At 39.7% G+C, this 22,816-nt stretch overlaps 1 pseudogene; it reads left to right on the top strand.

Annotated features, from left to right (window-relative positions):
- The first annotated feature begins 373 nt into the window (after nt 1–373).
- LOC107762459 (sesquiterpene synthase 9-like) lies at nt 374–16,071 on the top strand (annotated as a pseudogene).
- Nucleotides 16,072–22,816: the final 6,745 nt, after the last annotated feature.

The following is a 22,816-nucleotide window of genomic DNA, read 5'->3' as shown; positions in this document are numbered from 1 at the left end:
AAACAGCCACTCTACCTCAGGATAGGAGTAAAGTCTGCATAGACACTACCCTCCACAGACCCTACTAGTGAGATTATATTGTGTTGTTACTGAAAACAAAAAGGTCCTCGTGTTAATATAATAAAAGAACAATATAGCAAGGGACCCACTTAGCCATGTAACGTTCTTCAAATATGTACTACTGTAGTACTAGTTTTTTAACATCATTATTATTTAACATGCTCATAGGTAAGTTCCATTGATTTGGAGCCTTCTCTCCTTTTCGCTGCACGTTGTTAAAAAACAGACAGCGCCTCTCTTTTTTTGGAGCACATGCAAAATGATCTGAACTGCACTATATATATATGCATATAACTGCAAAGAAACCAGAAAAACAAAACCACTTTGGAGAAAGAGAAAGAGAGAGAGATGAGTCAAGCTTTTCCGTCATACTGTATTTGGAGATACAATACTAGTTGTGAACCCAGAACACATGACTCGTCATATGCTTCTGCCAGCTTTGGTCACAGGGCAAATTTTCAATCTACCGTTTGGGGATCATATAGAGAGCGAGAGAGAACATTAATTATGAGGCCATTAGCATTAATGGATCCTTCAGCTTCACGTCCTTTGGCGGATTTTCATTCAACCATTTGGGGACACCATTTCCTCAATTTTCGGCTGCAGGAAATTGGTACCCAAGAAAAACTTGAACTTGAAGCATTAAAAAAAATAGTGAGGAAAATGTTGGTGGAAACTCCTGATAATAGTACACAAAAACTTGTATTGATAGATACAATTCAACGATTGGGAATAGCATATCATTTCGATAATGAGATCGAAACATCCATTCAAAACATCTTTGATGCGAGTGAGAATAATGTAGTTGACAACTGTTTACCCGAAAAATCGGATAACGTTGAATTTATGTATGGTTCTTAGGGCAAGTAGATTCCTTTGATATGAAAATAACAATATACGTATTTATAGTGCAAAAATAGAAGATGATGAACAAAGATATCAGATGAGCTTTAGAAAGATAAACACAATGAATTCTTAATCCCAGTGAAAAGTGTGTTTTATTACAAACTCTCCTTTCTTTTATAGCCAAGGATCACTCTTTTATCTATAGCAACATGATGGAATAAATATTACTAGTGGAGGACCCATGATGGTGTGTCCCCTCCTTATTTCCCGCAGAGATTCTCTCCTTTGGTGCGGTTGTAATAGCTTTATGTCTGTGAGCTCGATACCGACTCGAGCTCGGTATCGGATCGGAACCCCGGCCTTGGTTTCGAGCTAGGTTATCACTTTTGTGCATCGATGTTCGGGACCTGTATCGGTCGATGTTACCATGGTCGATTCGAACGCCCGAGCTCGACACCCCCATCTCGAAATTCATTCGGGGTCTCCATGAAGATACCCCTCGATTGAGATGCCATCTTCGATCGATCTTCATGACCGAGGATCGGTTTTAACCGTATACAGATAGCCCCCTCGTTTCTTGGAAAGGAGATGACGAGAAACGATGTGATTTCCCTAAGGTTCGACCGAATCGATAATGACGTTTCTATCGGCTTTGACTATGATGTGCGTAATAGTTGTCCCATCGATTTGATTTTATCGAGGCATTTAATGTGTGTCAGTAGGCGGTCGGCCACCGCTAGAAACGAATCGCCATGCCTTATAAATGGTTTTCACATATAATGTCTTCCACTTTTGTGCTTCCTCTTCTCCCAGATTCTCTTTGATTAGTCTCTCTTATTTCGTTGCTTTAGTGCCGCTTATACTAGAGTTTTGGTGCTGTCCCCTCTTTCACCTTTCTTTGCGATTTTTTCTTCTCGTATTAATGGCGAAAACTTCAAAAATCGTACCTTACAAGGAGAAAGCTTCTTCCTCACGGTCGTGTGACGATAAGGCGCCGACCGAGCCGTCTGTTCAAGATTATATTCCCGGCCAATGTATTTTAAAAGCTGATTTTAAGGTGGAGAATCCTTCGTCCGTTCCGGGTCGGTGTGAGCATGTATCGATGTATATGTGCTCTATAGCGGAGGTTAACCTCGAGGCCATCAGGAAAGATTGCGGCTGGGGTTCTGAGGTTGTGATACAAATCCCCTCCTCCGATGAGAGCGTCACTACCTATGTGGAGGGATTTCTGAGTGTTTACACCTATCCCTTTACGTTGGGAGCTGTCGATCCCGTGATTTTTGATTTCTGCAGGAGATATCAGGTCACCCTCGGCCAAATTCATCCTTCCTTATGGCGTATAGTCATCTTATTGTGTTTCTTCTCTATCAAAGCTGGAGGGTTGGATTTTTCTCTGAGCCACCTTATACGACTGTATCTGCCTCAGATTTATCGTGGACTTATTAGGCTATATCGTCGGGCATCGAAGGCTTTGATGTCGAGCATCGATAAAGATAAGGATCGAGGCTAGATGGGTCGATATGTTCGAGTGAGGACTCGTGATCTTATCCCGGAGGAAAAGATGCCGTTTCGTGAAAAATAGAACTTCGACCGTAAGTGATCCGTGTTTGCTTTTCGTGTCTTTTTCCGTGTTTGCTAATATTATTTTCTGATGTTCAGCTGCACCTTGGATGCCACAAGCTGTGCCTGATCTCGAGGATTGGGTTCGAAAGTTAGCCTCGACTTTATCCTATGCCGAGCGTGCTTGGCGTGATTTGGCTAAAGGTAGATGGGAGGCCAAGAATCATGGTGAGGTTTGGTTCCTGTTTTCCTCGAGGTATATTCTGCGTTCATTTCGTTATCGATTTTTTCCTTGTATATAGGTGTAACTAGGGATGCCGTTCTGCAGCCTTCGAGCGTTGATCAAGGCAATAAGCCCCCGGTCCTGGAACAGCGAAAAGAAAAGAAACGAAGGGCTTTCTCTCGGCCGGAGGACCCTAAGCCCAAAACTCAAACGGTGAGGAGAAAAATCATTGCCCTTTCGATCGATTCGGTCCATCGACTGAGGGAGGAAGAAGAAGAAGAAGATAGCTCCTCGGCTTTGGTAGTACGACCTGCGGAGGCAGTCGAGGTTGTTAGAGCTGCTGAGCCGATGGCGGTCGTGCCCATCGGGGTTGGTTCCGAAGACCTAGGTCTCGATCGGAGTACTCCGAGTGATTTGCTCGGGGCAATGGCAATGGGTCATTCACCTTCCCTTCCGCCTTTTTCTGAGGAGGCGTTGAAGGAGGCTCGAGAGCTGAAGACTCTCGATATTGGTGCTGGCTCAGGTGCAGCGGATCCTTTTAAGGATTGTTTTACCGGTGTTGATGACAGTTCCGATATCGGTTATGCTTCTCTTTTGTTATAGGAAGCTCAACATTTTATTACTCAGGTAATGATATCTTTCGTACTTGGCTTCTTTGTTCTTTTCCATACTTGGCGGTTCCGATATCGGTGATCCTTTTTTTTGCTTTATTGATGTTGATGACAGTTTCTAACTTTGCAGGCCATCGGTAGGTTTCGAGTTGATCTTAGCCAGTGTGAGGCCGAACTCCGGAAGGTCTTAGGTGAAAGAGATGACCTTCGGCTTCTTTGTAGCAAAAAGGAGGAGGCTATCAAGGATCTTCAAGCGGATTTGGCTAAGGTTCGTGAAGAAAGGGTTGAGCTCGATCAGCAGGTGAGCCTTGTTCTGTTAAAGTATGGATTCGACTCGACTGTGGAAGTTAACCATCCGTTGTCACAGTTGCAGCAAAAGATCGAGAGGATCGGGCTACTTCGAGAGGAGGTCGATCAAATCCGGGCTGAATGCAACCAGTGGAAGGAGACTATTGACCGCCTGGCAGCGGAGAAAGAAACCATCTTAACCAAGTTATTATCAGCCGATGTTCAGCTTCGAAACGTCAAGCAAAAGGTGTTGGTTCAGACTAAGAAAATCGATGAGCTTGAGATACGACTTGCTGAGGCTAAGGCGGAGGTTGAGTCATTGAAAGTTTTTGCGAATAAGTCTATTGCTGTATATCGAGCTGATGCTGAGGCCGCTTAGGTGGAGGTCCGAGAAGCGGCGAAGATTGCCGATGCTCGAGCTCTTTGGGTTGCCGAACTTGTTAAGTGTAGATCTCGGAGGGATACCCTCGAGGAGATTCATGCTCGAGGTTTCGATCTTACCGAAGAGGTAAGAAAGGCAAAAGAGCTTGAAGCGGAAGCTGAAGCCTTGGCTTCTGATGATGATGACGATGATAACGATGATGGTAGCAAAAGCGGGTCCGAGGGTGGGGAAGACCCCGACCTAGAAGCTTAGAGTCTAATTCTCATTACCTGTAAATTAATTACGTAGGAAATTTTGTATATATATGACAAGGTTGATTTTACTTGTTGAGTTGATGATGATGTGGTGGTTAACGTAAACTCTGAGTAAACGTAGCTTTTTCAATGTTTCAAATTCGATTGGGTCCTTGTTCGAACTTGGCAGCCCGTAGGCTCAACGGTCGACTGAGTAATTCGAACATGATATAGGAGTAGCCCGTAGGCTTTAATGTTCGAGTGTTTATTTCGAACTCAAGATTATGTGGTAGCCCGTAGGCTTAATATTCGAATGATTATTTCGAACTCGAGATAATGTGGAAGCCCGTAGGCTTAATATTCGAGTGATTATTTCGAACTCGATGTTGAAGTAACCCATAGGCTCAACGGTCGACTGAGTATTTCGAACATGATATAGGAGTAGCCCGTAGGCTTAATGTTCGAGTGTTTATTTCGAACTCGAGATTATGTGGTAGCCCGTAGGCTTAATATTCGAATGATTATTTCGAACTCGAGATAATGTGGAAGCCCGTAGGCTTAATATTCGAGTGATTATTTCGAACTCGAGATAATGTGGAAGCCCGTAGGCTTAATATTCGAGTGATTGTTAATTCTGGTTGCATAATAAATCTCAAGCCATTGTACATATGTTTTGGGGCAATCTAATATGAGCATGGTTTATTTTGACCATTTTGGCTCTTACAATTTTTCCTCTATTGTTGTGAGAAGACTTTGTTGCATCTGAACTCGATGTATTTGAGGACCTGGTGCCCCCCTGGTATTCGAGGCCGTTCGAGCCAAGGGTCGAAAGCCTCGGATACTATTTTGACAGCGCAGCACGATCGATGGTTGCCTCATTAAAAACCTTGCCGCAAAAAACCCATTTGGGAAAAAGCCGGTCTAAGGAAAAAAGAGTGCAACACGTGCTTTTGAGTAAAAGAATACTTCTGTTCTTTGTTCGAACTTCTGTACGGGACAGTTGAATAAGGTCGGACCTTAGCAGTAGTACCGTTTTAGATGTGATACATTCCAACTGCTTGATAGCTGTTTGCCGTTTATGATGCCGAGCCTGTACGATCCTTTCCCAAAGTGCTCGAGCACCTGGTACGGTCCTTCCCAATTTGGTCCTAGTTTTCCTTCGTTTGGATTCTGAGTATTGATGGTGACTTTCCTTAACACCAAGTCCCCTGGCTTGAAGTGGCGAAGTTTAGTTCTTCGATTGTAATACCTTTCGATTCGTTGCTTTTGGGCGGCCAACCGGATGAGGGCATCTTCTCGTCCTTCGTCTGATAATTCAAGGCTGGTGTTCATAGCCTCGTTATTTGATTCTTCCGTCATGAATCGAAATCTTGGACTAGGCTCTCCGACCTCGACTGGTATCAATGCTTCGGAGCCATATATTAAGGAGAATGGGGTCACCCCTGTACTGGATTTCGATGTTGTTCGGTATGCCCAAAGGACTTCGGGCAGGATTTCTCTCCATTTTCCCTTAGCGTCGTTCAATCTCTTTTTCAGATTTTGAAGAATAGTTTTGTTTGTTGATTCGGCTTGTCCGTTTCCACTGGGGTGGTATGGGGTTGCTAGTATCCTTCTTATTTTGTGGTCTTCGAAGAATTTTGTGATTTTGCTGCCAATGAATTGCTTCCCATTATCACATACTATTTCGGATGGTATCCCGAATCGGTATATGATATGATCCCACAAAAAGTCGATAACCTATATTTCTCTTACTTTCTCGAACGCCTGCACTTCAACCCATTTAGAAAAATAGTCAGTCACAAACAAAATAAATCTGGCTTTACCTGGGGTCGATGGTAGGGGACCGACGATGTCCATTCCCCATTTCATGAATGGCCATGGCGATAGGACCGAGTGAAGTTGTTCTCCGGGCTGATGGATCATTGGAGCAAACCTTTGACATTTATCGCATTTACGAACAAATTCTTTTGCGTCTTTGCCCATGTCGATCCAATAATACCCTGCTCTGATCACTTTTCGAACTAACATGTCGGCACCGGAGTGATTGCCACAAGTGCCCTCGTGTACTTCCCGGAGGATGTAATTGGTATCTCCCGGACCTATGCATACCGCCATTGGTCCATCGAATGTTCTTCGATATAACGTTCCGTCTGCAGTCAAAGTGAATCGAGCAGCTTTAGTTCTAAGGGTCCTGGACTCTTTATGGTCTGAAGGGAGCTTTCCATTTTTTAAGTATTCAATATACTTGTTTCTCCAATCCCATGTTAAGATGGTAGAATTTATTTCGGCGTGCCCTTCTTCGATTACAGATCTTGAAAGTTGAACGACAGTTTCCGAGTTCAAATCATTCACCTCGACCGATGATCCCAAATTAGCAAGCGCATCGGCCTCGTTATTCTGTTCTCGTGGAACATGTCGTAGACTCCATTGTTTGAAATGGTTCAAATGACAAGCAATTTTTCCAAATACCTCTGCATTCTGCCTTCTCGGACTTCGAAGGTTTTGTTTACTTGACTCACCACTAGCAAAGAGTCACAATTGGCCTCAACGACCTCCGCTCCCAGATTTCTAGCTAGCTCGAGACCTGCAATTATGGCTTCATACTCGGCCTCGTTGTTAGTTAACCTGATAGTTTTAATAGCTTGCCTAATAATGTTACCCCCGGGAGATTTTAAAACTATGCCTAGCCCGGACCCCTTTACGTTCGAAGCTCCGTCCGTAAAGAGGATCCATGCCGTCGTTGATAAATTTGATTTTAACAGGAGTTCTTTTTCGACTTCGGGTACGAGGGTCGGCATGAAATCGGCCACGAAGTCTGCTAAAATTTGATACTTGATGGTTGTTCGAGGCCGATATTCGATATCGTACCCGCTGAGTTCGATGGCCCATTTGGCCAATCGGCCCGATAGTTCAGGCCTATGCAAAATATTACGAAGTGGGCAGGTGGTTAATACGCTTATGAGGTGGCATTGGAAGTATGGTCATAATTTCCTAGAGGCGCTAACCAGCGCAAGCGCCAATTTTTCCAAGTGCGGGTATCTAGTTTCCGCTTCCCCTAAGGTCCGACTTACATAGTAAACAGAAAATTGCGTACCTTCCTCTTCTCGAACCAGGACACAGCTTATGGCGACTTCTGATACTGCCAAGTACAGGTAAAGTTTTTCGTCGGTTTTTGGAGTGTGCAGCAGTGGTGGGTTCGATAGATATCATTTCAGTTCTTGCAATGCTAGTTGGCATTCCGGTGTTCAAGCGAAGTCGTTCTTCTTTTTGAGTAGAGAGAAAAATTTGTGGCTTCGATCCGATGATCTCGAAATGAATCGGCCTAAGGCTTCTATTCTTCCTGTTAACCTTTGTACAGCTTTCACGTTGTTCACGATGGTGATGTCTTCAATGGCCTTAATTTTGTCTGGGTTAATCTCGATTCCACGATTTGACACCATGAAGCCGAGGAACTTACCCGAGCCGACTCCGAAAGCACATTTTTCGGGGTTGAGCCTCATGTTGTATTTCCTCAGAATATCGAACGTTTCCTACAAATGGGTCAAATGGTCCTCTGCGCGCAGGGACTTGACTAGCATGTCATCAATATAGACTTCCATTGATTTACCTATTTGTTCTTCGAACATTCTATTTACTATGCGTTGATAAGTAGCTCCTGCACTTTTTAGCCCGAAGGGCATTACGTTATAACAATATGTTCCATATCTGGTTACAAATGCAGTCTTTTCCTCATCTTCTGAGTTCATCTGGATTTGATTATACCCGGAATAGGCATCGAGAAAAGTAAGGATCTCGTGGCCGGCCGTGGCATCGATCAAGTGATCGATGTTGGGCAGTGGATAAGAATCTTTGGGGCATGCTTTGTTCAAGTCCTTGTAGTCTATACACATTCTAAGTTTGTTTCCCTTTTTAGGCACTACGACCACATTGGACAACCATTCGGGGTATTTTACCTCTCTAATGGATCCTATTTTGAGCAGTTTAGTTACCTCATCTTTTATGAATGCGTGCTTCACCTCCGATTGGGGTCTTCTTTTTTTGCTTCACCGGTTTGAATCTAGGGGACACACTTAGTCGATGTGTCGTTATGTCCGGCGGGATTCCTGTTATATCTAAATGGGACCAAGCAAAGCAATCGATGTTATCGATAAGAAATTGAATGATTTTCTTCTTGAGTTCGGGTCTCAAACCCCTTCTCAGGTATACCTTTCGTTCGGGCTAGTGATGTGTCAAAATGATCTGCTCCAATTCCTCAATTGTTGATTCGGTGGCATCGGGGGTCACGAAGGATCGAGGGATCCACTGATCACTATCTTCTTCGATGCTCTGCTTATCTGGCTGGGTCGGGGCCGATGTCTTTGGTTGCTATTTGGCGTTCCGGTCTTCGACTGTGCCTCCTTTTGAACCCGATCCATTCACTGGCGAAGATGAAGATGTGGTTTTGCTTCTTCGATGGAGAACATTTCCTTTGCGGCTAGTTGTTCTTCGTACACTATTTTGACACCTGTCGGTGTTGGGAATTTGAGGACCTGGTGTAGGGTCGAAGGTACAGCTCTCATGTTGTGGATCCACGGCCTTCCGAAAAGGGCGTTATATCTCATATCGCCTTCGATCACGTGAAACTTTGTTTCCTGAATTGTTTCGGTGACGTTTATCGGTAGGGTTATCTCGCCTTTGGTGGTTTCGCATGCCATATTGAATCCGTTTAAAACCAAAGTTGCGGATACGACCCGGTTTTGTAGGCCGAGCTGTTTTACGACCTTCGATCTGATGATATTGGCCGAGCTACCTGGATCAATTAACACACGCTTAATTTTAATTTTATTCATGAGTACGGATATTACCAGTGCATCGTTATGGGGTTGGATGATTCCCTCTGCATCTTCATCATTGAATGGTAAAATCTCTAAGGGAGTGTAATCTTGAATTCGAGATCGCTTTTCCCTCACAATCGACGTTTTAGTGCGTTTGAGCATAGGTCCCTGAGGGGTATCGACGCCGCCGATGATCATGTGAATGATGTGCTGTGGCTCTTCTTCTTCATTTTGCTAGCCGACGTCCTTGTTTTTAAAATGGTTCTTCGCCCTATCACTCAAAAATTCCCTGAGGTGCCCTTTGTTAAACAAGCGGGCTACTTCCTCTCTTAATTGTCTGCATTCTTCCATTTTGTGACCATGGGTGCCATGATACTCGCATATTTGATTGGGATTCCTTTGGGCCGGATCGGTCTGCATGGGTCGAGGCCATCGGGTATCTTTGATGCTTCCGATGGCCGATACGATGGCGGATGCATCGATATTGAAGTTATATTCCGATAATCGAGGAACTTCTATAGGATCGGCATGTTTATCAAAACCTCTCTTGCTCATAAGTCCCCGAGAAATTTGCCCCTGATCATATCTGCGGTTATTCCTAACTGTCTCATGCGCCGAACTGTGGTTCACCCGATCTGTGACATACGGTTGATATCGGTCTCTGTTTGACCTTTGTTCTCTGTTGGTTTCCTTCAGAATTTTAGTGGTTGCGCGGTTCTAACGCGTGGGTTCATACGGAAATCCCAATTGATCATCTTCGACCCTGATTTTCGATTGATACCGATTGTGTATATCCGCCCAAGTTATTGCAGGGTATTCGATCAAGCTTTGTTTCAGCCGACGTGATGCTGTCGAACTCAGTCCGTTCAACCCTTGGGTGAAAGCTTGTACGGCCCAGTCGTCTGTGACTGGTGGCAAATCCATGCGTTCCATTTGAAACCGGGATACGAATTCCCTCAGTATTTCGTCACCCCTTTGTTTTACTTTGAATAGATCCGATTTCCTCGTTGCGACCTTTATGGCACCAGCATGTGCTTTTACGAACGAATCTGCTAACATGGCAAAAGAATCGATAGAATTTGGTGGCAAGTTGTGATACCAGATCATTGCTCCTTTTGCGAGGGTCTCTCCGAACTTTTTCAATAATACGGACTCGATCTCATCGTCTTCCAAATCGTTGCCTTTGATGGCACATGTATAGGAGATGTTCGTTAGGATCGGTCGTACCGTTATATTTGGGAATTACGGGCATACGAAACTTTTTTGGGATTGGTTTCGGGGCCGCGCTCGATGGAAAAGGCTTTTGTATGAATTTCTTCGAATCCAGCCCTTTCATCATGGGCGGAGCCCCCGGGATCTGATCGATCCTAGCATCATATGTTTCGAATTTTTTGTCGTTGGCTTCGGCTCGCTTTGTGAGTTCCTCGAGCAGTTTAGCAATTTTAGGAGCGGTTCCTGATTTTTGATCGTTCGGTTTCACTGTGTCGGGCTCCGTTCTGGGGGTTACTTCTCGAAGAAGTGGATTGGAGTTTGGATTACTTAGCATATGAGTTTGGCTCTGCAACTGAGCTATCGCCACTTGTTGGGCTTGTAGCATTTCGAAAATCATGCGCAAACTGATCCCGATTTTCCCCGTGCTGTGTGTGTCTCGGGCTATGGGTCGAGCGCCACCCTGAACGCTTCTTTCCTGCTCGGAACGTTGATTCGCTTCTAGAGCTATTCGTGAATTGATATCTACTGGTATTTTGGCTCGAATTTCGGGTTCCTCGATTCGAGCTTCGTTGACGTTGTTGGGTAGCCTTTCGGCCACGGGCATCAAGTTGTTGGTTTCATCCTGAAGGCCGGCTTCGAGGTCGATTGGCAGAGCCATTGCTGACATGAAGTTGTAAGCTAGAGTGTGCTATATATTTGTATCAAATAATCACTTGTTATCCTTAGCCCCACGGTGGGCGCCAAACTGTTTACCCGAAAAATCGGATAACGTTGAATTTATGTATGGTTCTAAGGGCAAGTAGATTCCTTTGATATGAAAATAATAATACACGTATTTATAGTGCAAAAATAGAAGATGATGAACAAAGATATCAGGTGAGCTTTAGAAAGATAAACACAATGAATTCTTAATCCCAGTGAAAAGTGTGTTCTATTTCAAACTCTCCTTTCTTTTATAGCCAAGGATCACTCTTTTATCTATAGCAACATGATGGAATAAATATTACTAGTGGAGGACCCATGATGGTGTGTCCCCTCCTTATTTCCCGCAGAGATTCTCTCCTTTGGTGCGGTTGTAACAGTTTTTTGTCTGTGAGCTCGATACCGACTCGAGCTCGGTATCGGATCGGAACCCCGGCCTTGGTTTCGAGCTAGGTGATCACTTTTGGGCATCGATGTTCGGGACCTGTATCGGTCGATGTTACCATGGTCGATTCAAACGCCCGAGCTCGACGCCCCCATCTCGGAATTCGTTCGGGGTCTCCATGAAGATACCCCTCGATTGAGATGCCATCCTCGATCGATCTTCATGACCGAGGATCGGTTTTAACCGTATACAACAACCTTTACATTGTTGCTCTTCGTTTCCAACTTGTGAGGCAACAAGGCCATTACATGTGTTCAGGTAAATCAACTTCTTTCTGCTCTATCACTTCCCTGTTTTCTTTTTCAATATTATATTCAGAACTTCCACCTACAGCTCTCTACTACTTGAGAACTCATTTTCAATAGTATTTTAAACCAGATGTGTTCAAGAAATTCACTAACAGCGACGGAATATTCATGAGAACCCTTGTTAATGATGTCGAAGCATTCTTAAATCTGTACGAAGCAGCACATCTGAGAGTGCATGGGGAGGAGATTCTTGAAGAAGCTCTAATCTTTACCACCACTCATCTCGAGTCCATGTTACACAACTTGAGCAATGACTCACTTAAGGCTCAAGTTACTCGAGCCTTAACCCACCCTATTCGCAAAGCCATTCCAAGGTTGGAAGCAAGGAAATACATAGACATTTATAAAGACATGGAATCGCACAATGATGTGCTTTTGAAATTTGCCAAATTGGATTTTAACATGCTGCAAAAGCTGCATCAAACAGAGATTAGCGAGCTTACAAGGTATGTACATATATCGATCATTGTTAATCTTATACATCCTCTTTATTAAAATTAGGCCAAATACATACGTAGGCCCTCAAACTTGTCCTTTTTTGTCACTTGGACACCTAAACATAGGGTTGTTCATATCAGACACTCTAACTAAATTCATTTGTGCCAATTAAACACCTAAACATAGAGTTGTTCCTATCGGACACTCAAACTAAATCACATATGTGCCAATTAAACACTGTCAAGGGAAAGGGCGCATGAACATGAGAAGAACTTGTTGATTTTTATTATTATTATTATTATTATTATTATTATTATTATTATTATTATTATTATTATTATTATTATTATTATTATTATTATTATTATTATTATTATTATTATGATGATTATGATTGTTTTATATATCCTAATATATTATTCCTATTAAAGCCAGATCGTCATTTTTTTTCTTGGCAAAATCAAAGGCAAAGTTGCTTGCCCTTTTTTTAAGGTGGTATGACCATGAAATTCTTAAGAAACCTAAGAGGGCAAGCAACTTTGCCTTCGATTTTGCCAAGAAAAAAAATGACGATCTGGCTTTAATAGGAATAATATATTAGGATATATAAAACAATCATAATATGGAGTATAATAATAATAATAAAAAAGATATATAAAATAATCATAATATGGAGTATAATAATAATAATAAATCAACAAGTTTTTCTCATGTTCACGCGCTCTTTCCCTTGATAGTGTTTAATTGGCACAAATGTGATTTAGTTGGAGTGCCTGATAGGAACAACTCTATGTTTAGGTGTTTAATTGGCACAAATGAATTTAGTTGGAGTGCCTGATAGGAACAAAACTATGTTTAGGTGTCCAACTGACAAAAAGGGACAGGTTTGAAGGCCAACATATGTATTTGGCCTTAAAATTATAACGCTATAACATGTAGTAATGACTTTCTTGTGATCTAGCTGGTGGAAAGATTTGGACCTTGTAAACAAATTCCCGTACGCAAGAAACAAATTAGTGGAGGGTTACTCTTGGACATTGGCATTGTATTTTGACCCTCGATTTAGTCGTGCGAGAATAATGTTGTTAAAAGTGTTCAAAATGCTCTCCATATGTGATGATACCTACGATGCATAGGCAACCTTTGATGAACTTGTGCTTCTCACCGATGCGATACAAAGGTAAAATATGTACCTCATTTAGACAAAAAAATATTTTTTACAATGTATAAAATAATTACTACTCTTTTCGTTTCAATTTATGTAAATATGTTTGATTGGACACGAAGTTTAAGAAAAAATAAAAATTTTTAGAATTTGTGGTCCTAAACAAGTCAAAAAGGGGTCCAGAGTATTTGTATAGTTATAAAAGGTTCTCATTAAGGGTAAAATTGAAAGTTTAAACTAAATTGTTTCCAAGAAAATAGGTTTACATTAATTGGAATGGAGGGAGTACTTATTATTATCGTGAAATAGTGACATATACAGCTTGGGGTAAAAGTTTGCTAGTGACTGAATTTGATACAAGCATTTGACGTGTAGATGGGACATAAGTGTCATTGATTCATTACCGCCATATATGAGACCATTTTACCAAGCCATGCTTAACGTCTTCAATGAAATGGAAGAAGTATTGGCCAAAGAAGATAAATCAGATCGCATCTACTATGGAAAATTCGAGGTAATCCTCGCTTAACTTATTCTTATCAATCAGTTAAATTAAGTTCTAAGGAAGTTAAAAAAGTTTGTTGACCAAGGAAAACATTCTCAATTCAAAAGTATATATATACCTTATTGACATATTATCTACTATTACTTTTTGCATTTCTTTTTAGGTGAAAAAGCTGGCGAGAGCCTATTTTAAAGAGGCCCAAATGGTTAAATGCTGGCTACATTCCAACATGTGAGGAGTATATAAAAAATGCAATTCTAAGCAATACCTTTATGGCGCTTGGAACACTTTCCTTGACTGGTATGGAGGAACTTATAAAAAAAGACATTTTTGAATGGATCACAAGTGAGCCTTCAATTGTTCGAGCTTCATCAACCATCTGCAGATTAATGGATGATATTAGTGATCATGAAGTAAGTACAATAAATTAGCATTTTCATCCCATCCCCCCTGTCAGTTTTCCCAATTACGAATATATTTCCTTAAAAATAATACTCCCTTCATCTCAATTTATGTGATGCACTTCTTTTTTTAGTATGTCCTAAAAAGAGTGATACCGTTCAATTTTTAAAAATACTTTAATTTTAAACTTTTTATTTTACCCTTACTAGCATGATTTATAGCCACACAAATATATATGAGTTATTCTTTACCACAGGTTTTCAAAGTTTTCTTTCTGTCTTAAACTTTATGTCCGATCAAAATTATGCATCAAATAAAATGAGACGAAGGGAGTAGTTAGTATGAATTGTTGTTTAAGAGGCAGTCCCGATACAAGATTGGAGTAATTAATAAATAGACACGTCACACGGCTAAGATACATTACAACTTATAGATTGGATTCAATTTTGTTTAAAGGTAAACTATGACATTTAGAATAAGATTGAAGAATATTTAAAAGTATGTTCTAATAAAGATATTGATGTCTAACTCATGTAGGTTCAGCAAAAAAGAGGACATGTAGCTTCAATTATAGAATGCTTCATGAAAGAATATGGAGCTTCAAAGGAAGAGGCCTATGTTAAGTTTCGGAAGGAAGTCAAGAATTCGTGGAAAGACATAAATAAGGCATTACTCCACCCTACTGAAGTACCAACATTAGTTCTCGAACGAGTTTTAAATCTTGCACGTTCAATAGATACTCATTTCCAAGACGAAGAAGATGGATACACAGATTCGACGGGTTAATTTCACTGATAGTCATTGAACTATCTTTTATTTTCACTAAAGTCATATAACTATTTTTTGTCACTTAAAAGTAACTAAACTTTATTATTGTCACTTAAAAGTTATTTTGCCTCAAACCCCTACCATAAATATGACATGACATTAAATTTTATGATAAAAATTCAAAAATAAATGCCACATAAGCTAATATGGGTCATACCCATTTTAGACCCATTTATCCTTTAATGTGATTTGATCCATAATCCAAATGATTTTCGATAAAAAAAATATTAATTCCACATTAGTTTAAAATGATTATCCTATACTATAAAGTTTTGTCTTTTCTGTCACAGCACATTCATAATTATTTTATACTAAAATAATTTATGTTAGAAAATTCTTATTTTGTTTGTATGCCCCATCTGAGTCATTCATAATTAGTCTATACTAAAATAATCAATGCTAGAAAATTTTTATTTTGTCTGTATGCCCCATTTGAGTCATTTTATAACTCTACTGAAGCTAAAATACTATAGTATACAATAATATTTTAAAATAACTCGGATGGGGCATACAAACAAAATAAGAATTTTCTAGAATAAATTATTTTAGTATAGAATAATTATGAATGACTCGGATGGGGCACACAAATAAAATAAGAATTTTCTAGGATAGATTATTTTAATATAGAATAATTATGGATGTGCTGTGACAGAAAAGGCAAAACTTTGTAGTATAGGATAATTATTTTAAATTAATGTGAAATTAGTATTTTGTTTTTATCGAAACTCATTTGGATTATGGATCAAATTACATTAAAGGATAAATGGATCTAAAATGGGTATGACCCATATTAGCTTATGTGGCATTTATTTTTTTATTTTTATCATAAAACTTAATGCCATATCATATTTATGGTAGGGGTTTAAGGCAAAATGACTTTTAAATGACAATGATAAAATTTAGTTACTTTTAAGTGACAAAAAATAATTATATGACTTTAGTAAAATTGAAAGATAGTTCAATGACCGTCAGTAAAATTAACCCCATATTCGACTTCCAAAAGCAAAGACGTTATTACCTTGTTGCTTGTTGAACCTGTCAATATATGACGATCATAATGTATGCATATGCACCATTTACCGAGTATTCGGAGCAAATGTGGAAATGTTTTGCATTGGTTTTCATTAATTAAATGGTTTGTGTTTGTTTCTGGGGAAGAATAAAGAAAAAAGGCAAGTCCAACAATATCTTTTTTGTTTCCAAAAATTACAAGTAGGCTATGTGAGGACCTACCTCATGGAACAAGATTCTTCCACCTGGATAGAACTTCCAAGGAAGAACCTATTAGTGATTATGAAGGTTTCAATTCAGATTTTTGTTGGAAGTGGCGAGTGAAGATAATTGAAGCTTCTCACGAATGTTCGAGAGAATAATTTCAATCCAAATAAAGCGAACTATTCTTAATACTAAATATTTTAGTAAATATACTTTCTTCAGCTGCAAGAACTAACATTACAAGAGAATATTGTCAATTCAATGTCATGTTTGCTTCACTACTAGAAAACTGCCAAAAACCATTCAAGAAAATAGACAGAAATCGGTCGGAAATAAAGGAAAATCGATCGATTTTCGACCGATTTTAATTCGTCGAAAAAACATTGATCGCTAATGTTCTACGACTGAAGAAGGTCACAATTTCAGACCTAAGTCGGTCGGTTAATTCAACAAAAGTTTGTCCACTTTATCTGACATTTTTTTGTTGGAAAAATAAATATACCTACCGAAATCAGTCGGTAATTTGTAAATTAATTTTTATTAATTTGTTAAAATAGCGACCGATTTCGGTCGGAAATATAATTATTTGATAATTTTTTTATTTCTTTTTAAATTTGAAATTACCGGCCGAAATCGGTCGGATTCATTAAAAAATAAATAAATAAAAAAGGTTATTTTCGATCGACTTCGGTCAGTTATTTCAAATTTCTGTAGATTGCACATTAAAATTACCGACCGAAGTCGGTCAGAAATTATAAATTTCTGAGTTTTAATATGAGAATTTCGACCAAAGTCGGTTGGAAGTCGGTCGATTTTCTGAGTAAAAATCTGGCAGAATATGGCTGCTTTTAAGCTACACCACGTGCCAATTACAACCAATAACCATCTTATAATGGAAGCATTACATTGCTGCCATTCAACCACAATTAACCAACGCCTACCACAACAACAACGCTAATAACAACCACAACAACAATAATACAAATATTCAATAACAAAATAATAACAATAATACAATCATCATTCAAAACTATTCCAACTAAATATTCAAAAGTTCAAGACTTTGTTTAGCAATACACACAATTCAAGGAGTATTTTGTACTGCATCATCTCCATCTTCACTACTAGAAGCTTCATCATCGGAATATTTGAAGGGTTGCGATGAGAAGGATTAGCATCCGGGGAAGACTCACGAGACCGAGGGATGGGGAAAGCACCACTAGCAAGAAGATTGGCCAGCTGACCTTGAAGGGCATTAAATTGTTGGTCCCTCTTTTCTAGCTCACCTTGAACGCTATCAAATTGTTTGTCTCTCTTTTCTTCTCTACCCTTTGCCTTTTCATGCTCTGCTGACAGCTTTGAGATCTTCTTCTTCATAGCCGAGAGAGTCAACCTATCAAGTACCTCGCCCTGGGCGGAAGTCCTTTTACCTTGCAATCCAACCCTGTAGCGCCGAAATGATCTCTCTGGAAGTCTGTATGCTATCCCCTTTTAGGACCAACGACAACATCCAACCATATCTTTTGCGCTTCTTCGTCTGAAATGGAATGTCGCTCGCCTTGCTCGTTCGGTGGCAAGCTCTAACTGTACTCCTCCACATTAATCTTGTAGCGACCCTTTATTTAGAAGATAGAAAATTATTAACTATATAATATTATAAACATTAATTTCAAGTTATAGTAGTTATGAAACTTACATATGTAGTCTCCGCCCGGTCCTCGACCCATCTACTTGGATCTGTCGGTGCCTTCTTCTTCCGGATGTGAGTCTCCATGAAGAACTCATCATGAGTTATCTTCCTCCCATATTTTTTTCCTACCAATATAATAAAACATGTTAACTAAATTAAAATATATAAATATAGCTCGATAAAAATAGATATAAATATTTTAAGGAATTACCAGTAATTTTCTCGCAGTCCCCATGCTCCTTGCACCCACACAGTGCAAGGAGCCACCCTTCTCAGATGCTCGGGCCTTCTTTCCCTGTTCACTCCTCTTTTCGAATTTCTCAGTGGTCCACTGCCTCTGCAGATCCTCCCATAAATACGGTAGAACCCATGAAGGCTTCTTTCGAGCAGAACAGAAGGAATCAGATAGTCTCTTACGGCATTTGAACTCAAAATTTGCAAGAATGATTTTGTTACATAATAAACTTTAGTTACAAAGTACAACATTTAAATAATTTGAGTGCATATTAATTTGAATACAATATTGTTCTAACCCTACCATTAAACATAATTAGACTCGCTAGAAGATTGAATTAGTTAAGCCATTTAATTAGACTAACTCACTTACTATTAATCATAATTAATAAATCCTAAATCATAATTTAATAAACCCTAAATCATGATCAATAAAATTGAAAAAAAATAAAATTTGCTAAGCAAAAGCATAATCATAACCTTCTACTATAATCTATTCTAAATTAGCTAAGCCAAGTACCTAACATGATATCAGAAACAAAATCAATAAGAGTAAACCCTAAATCTAAAGAATTATAAATCAATTGAAATAATCCCAAAATCCCAAATTGTAAACCCTAGTTTATACAATTGAAAGAATTTAAATAACTAAAATTAACAAATATAGATAACTAACCTTCAAAGAGAGGAGAGGGGTATGATTTAGGGAGTGGCGCGACAGTGGATGGCACGACAGTGGTGGGACCAACGGAGAACAGGGAGAGACAAAGTGGGGAGAGGGGGGTTTGATTTTGGGTGAGAAGGGAGTGATGAGTTGATTTTGGGTGGGATTTGGGAAGGGTTAGAAGTGATCGCGTCCAATTGCACACCTCAAAAGAGGTATGAAAAAGTTGTTTGCAATAATAAAACCCAACTAAGAGTCGTGTCGAATCCACAGGGAGCTAAGAATGGGAGTTAGAGGTATATATCTTAATGTGCGTGATTGAATTATCAAGATTTCACTTCCACAAAAGATTGATTTTCTATTTCTAATTTTTACTCTATTGATTGCAAATTAAAGAAATAAAACTAGAGATAACTATTTTTGGGAATTTTTCAAATTGATAAAAAGCCTAGAGCTGTGACCATTACTAGGTGTTTGCCTAATGTGATAAAGACCTTAATGCTTATTTTATTGATCGGGGTGTATTATAGCTATCAACTCTCAATTACTCACTCAATAACTCTAGGTCAGAGAGTGGTTTTGCCCAATTTGGATTTCTCAATACCAAATTGGTATCACACAAAACAGTTGATAAAAGCTCAAGTCGGGTTATTACTAACTCTAGGTTGAATCCTTTAACAGGGTTAATCAATCTCTCGATTGACCCAATCCTTGTTAGCCAAGTTTTCCTAGACTAAGTCTCTCTTTCTCAAGTAGAGACTAAGTCAAATAGGCATGAACTAATATTTGCAACTATTAATTCAACAAATTAAAGCATGATCTAGGCTAAATAACAAATACCCAATCATAAACAAGTACTAATTTAATTACCCATAAGGTTAACACACTAGGGTTGGGTCACAACCCTAGTAAAAATCTAGCTACTCATGCTTGGGTTTGAAGAAGAAGAAGAAAGACTAATTAAACTCATAATGTAAGATTAAAATAATAAAATATATTGTAAAATACACCAAAATATAGTAAACTTCCAAAAGAGGCAAAGAAAAACGGCTACAATAATTGCTGATGTTAAAACTTGACCTAATTTTGTGAAACTCTTCTATTTATACAAGCCTAAAAATCTCGAACAAAAATACCCCTCGGGAGGTTCTGCGGCCGCACAATTCCATGTGCGGTCCGTAGACTTCTTCATCTGGCAGGAGCTGGGATTCTGCGGCCACACAATTCTGAATTGTAGCCGCGAGGCAACATTTCTGCGGTCCGCAGATTATGTTTGCGGTCGCAAACCAGTCTTCTGCGATCCGCACATTTATGTCTGCGTCCGCAAGGCACTTCTTCTACAGCCGCACAATTCTTATGCGGTCCGCAATTCATAGGGACTCGGGACTTAGAAATTTGCACTCTCTATGAACTTAAGTCCTAGCCTAGCTCTTGCGGACGCACAATTTATGTGCGGTTTGCAATTTGCACAAATATCTGCTAAATTTTGCTTCTTTGTTTGCGGCCGTAGGTGGAATTCTGTGGTCCGCAGTTGCTTCTGCGGCTGCAGAATTGCTTTTGCGGACCGCACTGTGTATGCTTCTGTGCCCTTTTGTTGCCTTGTGCTTGGACTTCTCCTCTTTGAGTCGGATTTCATCTCGGGAGTCCAACTTCCAGCATTCCTGCAATTTTGCATATTTTATTAGTTTTGGGAATGCAATTCAATATTTTTAGACTAAAACAAAAGCTAAAAGGCGCTAATAAGTAGTCAAAATCCCCACTTATCAACTCTCCCAAACTTAAGTCTTTGCTTGTCCTCAAGCAAACAATTTAGTTCCCACCTTTATAAGTTAAGGGTCATTTCAACAAGTCAAAGGTGAACCATTCACACATCAGTTGGGACCAACAATTACCCACACTACTTATGTATTATCAACAAGGCGACAAGTTAAACATTTATGCACATATAGTTCTAATGTGACACTTGAGAATCAAAAGTTGACTTTACTCATTAAGGAAGCTCGTTCTCTCATGTAGGTCATTGTGGATCCCAAACTCTTCCTCCTCTACTTTCCGTTTGCCTAGCTCACTTAAGAATTTTAGTACTAAATCCAAAGATTTATGAAAGGTTCACTCATCTCTCTCAAGAGGATGTCGCAAGTACGGCTTCAAGTACCATTGTCTTGCCAATCATGTAGATCGCCACTGTAAGCTCACTCGGCTCGAGATCAAATAGGACTTCTTTCGAGATGTAATGAAGGCTTTTGAATTAGGGTTGGATACAATATAGTTGAGTGGTTACACCTTCCTTAAGCACTCCATCATTCATTTCTTGGCACACTTTGCCAATTCCTTGAGGCACTTTCTTTTCCTTAGGGAACTAGAGAGACTTAACTGCCACGCCCTGACCTCGGGGAGCGCGACCGGCGCTCAACCGAGATGACCTGGCCAAGCAAGCCTGCTAGATTTCCTTCTACCCAACTCACTCATAAATAAAGAGAATATAACTTCATTAATTGACACCAAGAGGGTTCATGAACAACACTAATTCCATCACCATTAGATACTTCATTTATAAAGTCTCAAAATACATACACTTTCAAAGTTGGAAGTGGAATATGTAACACACATGCAACATTACCATCTTGACTTTCCAAATACCAATACACAACCCACACTATGTCTACGGAGCCTCTAATAGATATAAAAGAGTACAATGATAGTGCCGGCAACAAGGCTCCATCTATACCTCAAAACATAATACACATAAAACAAAAGATGCACAACCCCGGAATGAAGTGGGGCTCACCAAGTCAGCTGGGAAAAGAGTGTACCGCTATCATTGATCAATGCCTCCTGTTGTGGAACCACCTGCATTCATTAAAGATGCAACACCCCCGACAAAAGGGATATTAGTACATGTCGAATAGTAGTAGTATGAAAACCAAAACATCTATTCAATTATTTGGAAATACAACATGAATATAATGAGTCATAATAACAATAATATGGCCTAGATAGCCATATAAGTAAAAGAAAATTTATTAAGAACTTCTAATAACATTTATACATTTCAATTCGAGGGTCCTATACAACTACCTTTACACAAAGCGGCCCTGCCGCCTCACCCCAATGTATGCGGGTGGAGGTGCAATCACAATACCAGAAACTCTACACAAAGTGGACCCGCCGTCTCACCTCAATGTATACGGGTGGAGGTGTATTCACGATACCACAAGTCTACACAAAGCGGCCCCGTCACCTCACCCCAATGTATATGGGTGGAGGTGTATTCACAATACCAAAACTCTACATAAAGTGGCCCCGCCACCTCACCCCAATGTATACAGGTGAAGGTGTAACCACAATGCCACAACTCGAATTCCCAAAATGATAATAATATGTACAAAAGAGTTCCTTTCCAATCAACTGCTTGGCACATTTGGCCTTAGCAAGTGTAAATTCATAAGGTTTCATCATATGAGAAATAAATGTTTAATCACATTGATTTCATACAAGGTCTTCTTCCCAAAGGGGTATAACATAATTATGTCAAAAATAGGGAATCATTAAACCATGAGGGTTCTAACACGTTATGCCAATCGGGAATCAATTTTACTAGTTTGAATACCCCACATCAATAGCATTTCAAGTTTGATTACACATGATAGAACTTTACATGGATTCGCGAATTTCGATACCAGAATAAGAGTTTAGGCTTCATACCTCGAAAGAGCTTTTCTTAATGCAACAATAATGTCCCAACACTCTAAACGATGCCAATCTATAGAGGAGGAGAGAATTACAAGCACAATTAGAGAAATTCGTATGGCAAGGGCTGTTACAACTATGACCCAACCTTTCCCTCAACCAATTCAACAACAAAACCACTCAAGATTGTTCAACAACTTCCCCAGAATCTCTATTAGCTCATACATGTGATAAATCTACCCTTATCACCCATAATCAACCCCAAACCCGAAATTGAAGAATTGGGGAAAGAAATTCTTAC

Source organism: Nicotiana tabacum, chromosome 22 (genome assembly GCF_000715075.1).
Source record: "Nicotiana tabacum cultivar K326 chromosome 22, ASM71507v2, whole genome shotgun sequence".
NCBI lineage: Eukaryota > Viridiplantae > Streptophyta > Magnoliopsida > Solanales > Solanaceae > Nicotiana > Nicotiana tabacum.
This window is presented reverse-complemented; position numbering and strand designations above follow the sequence as displayed.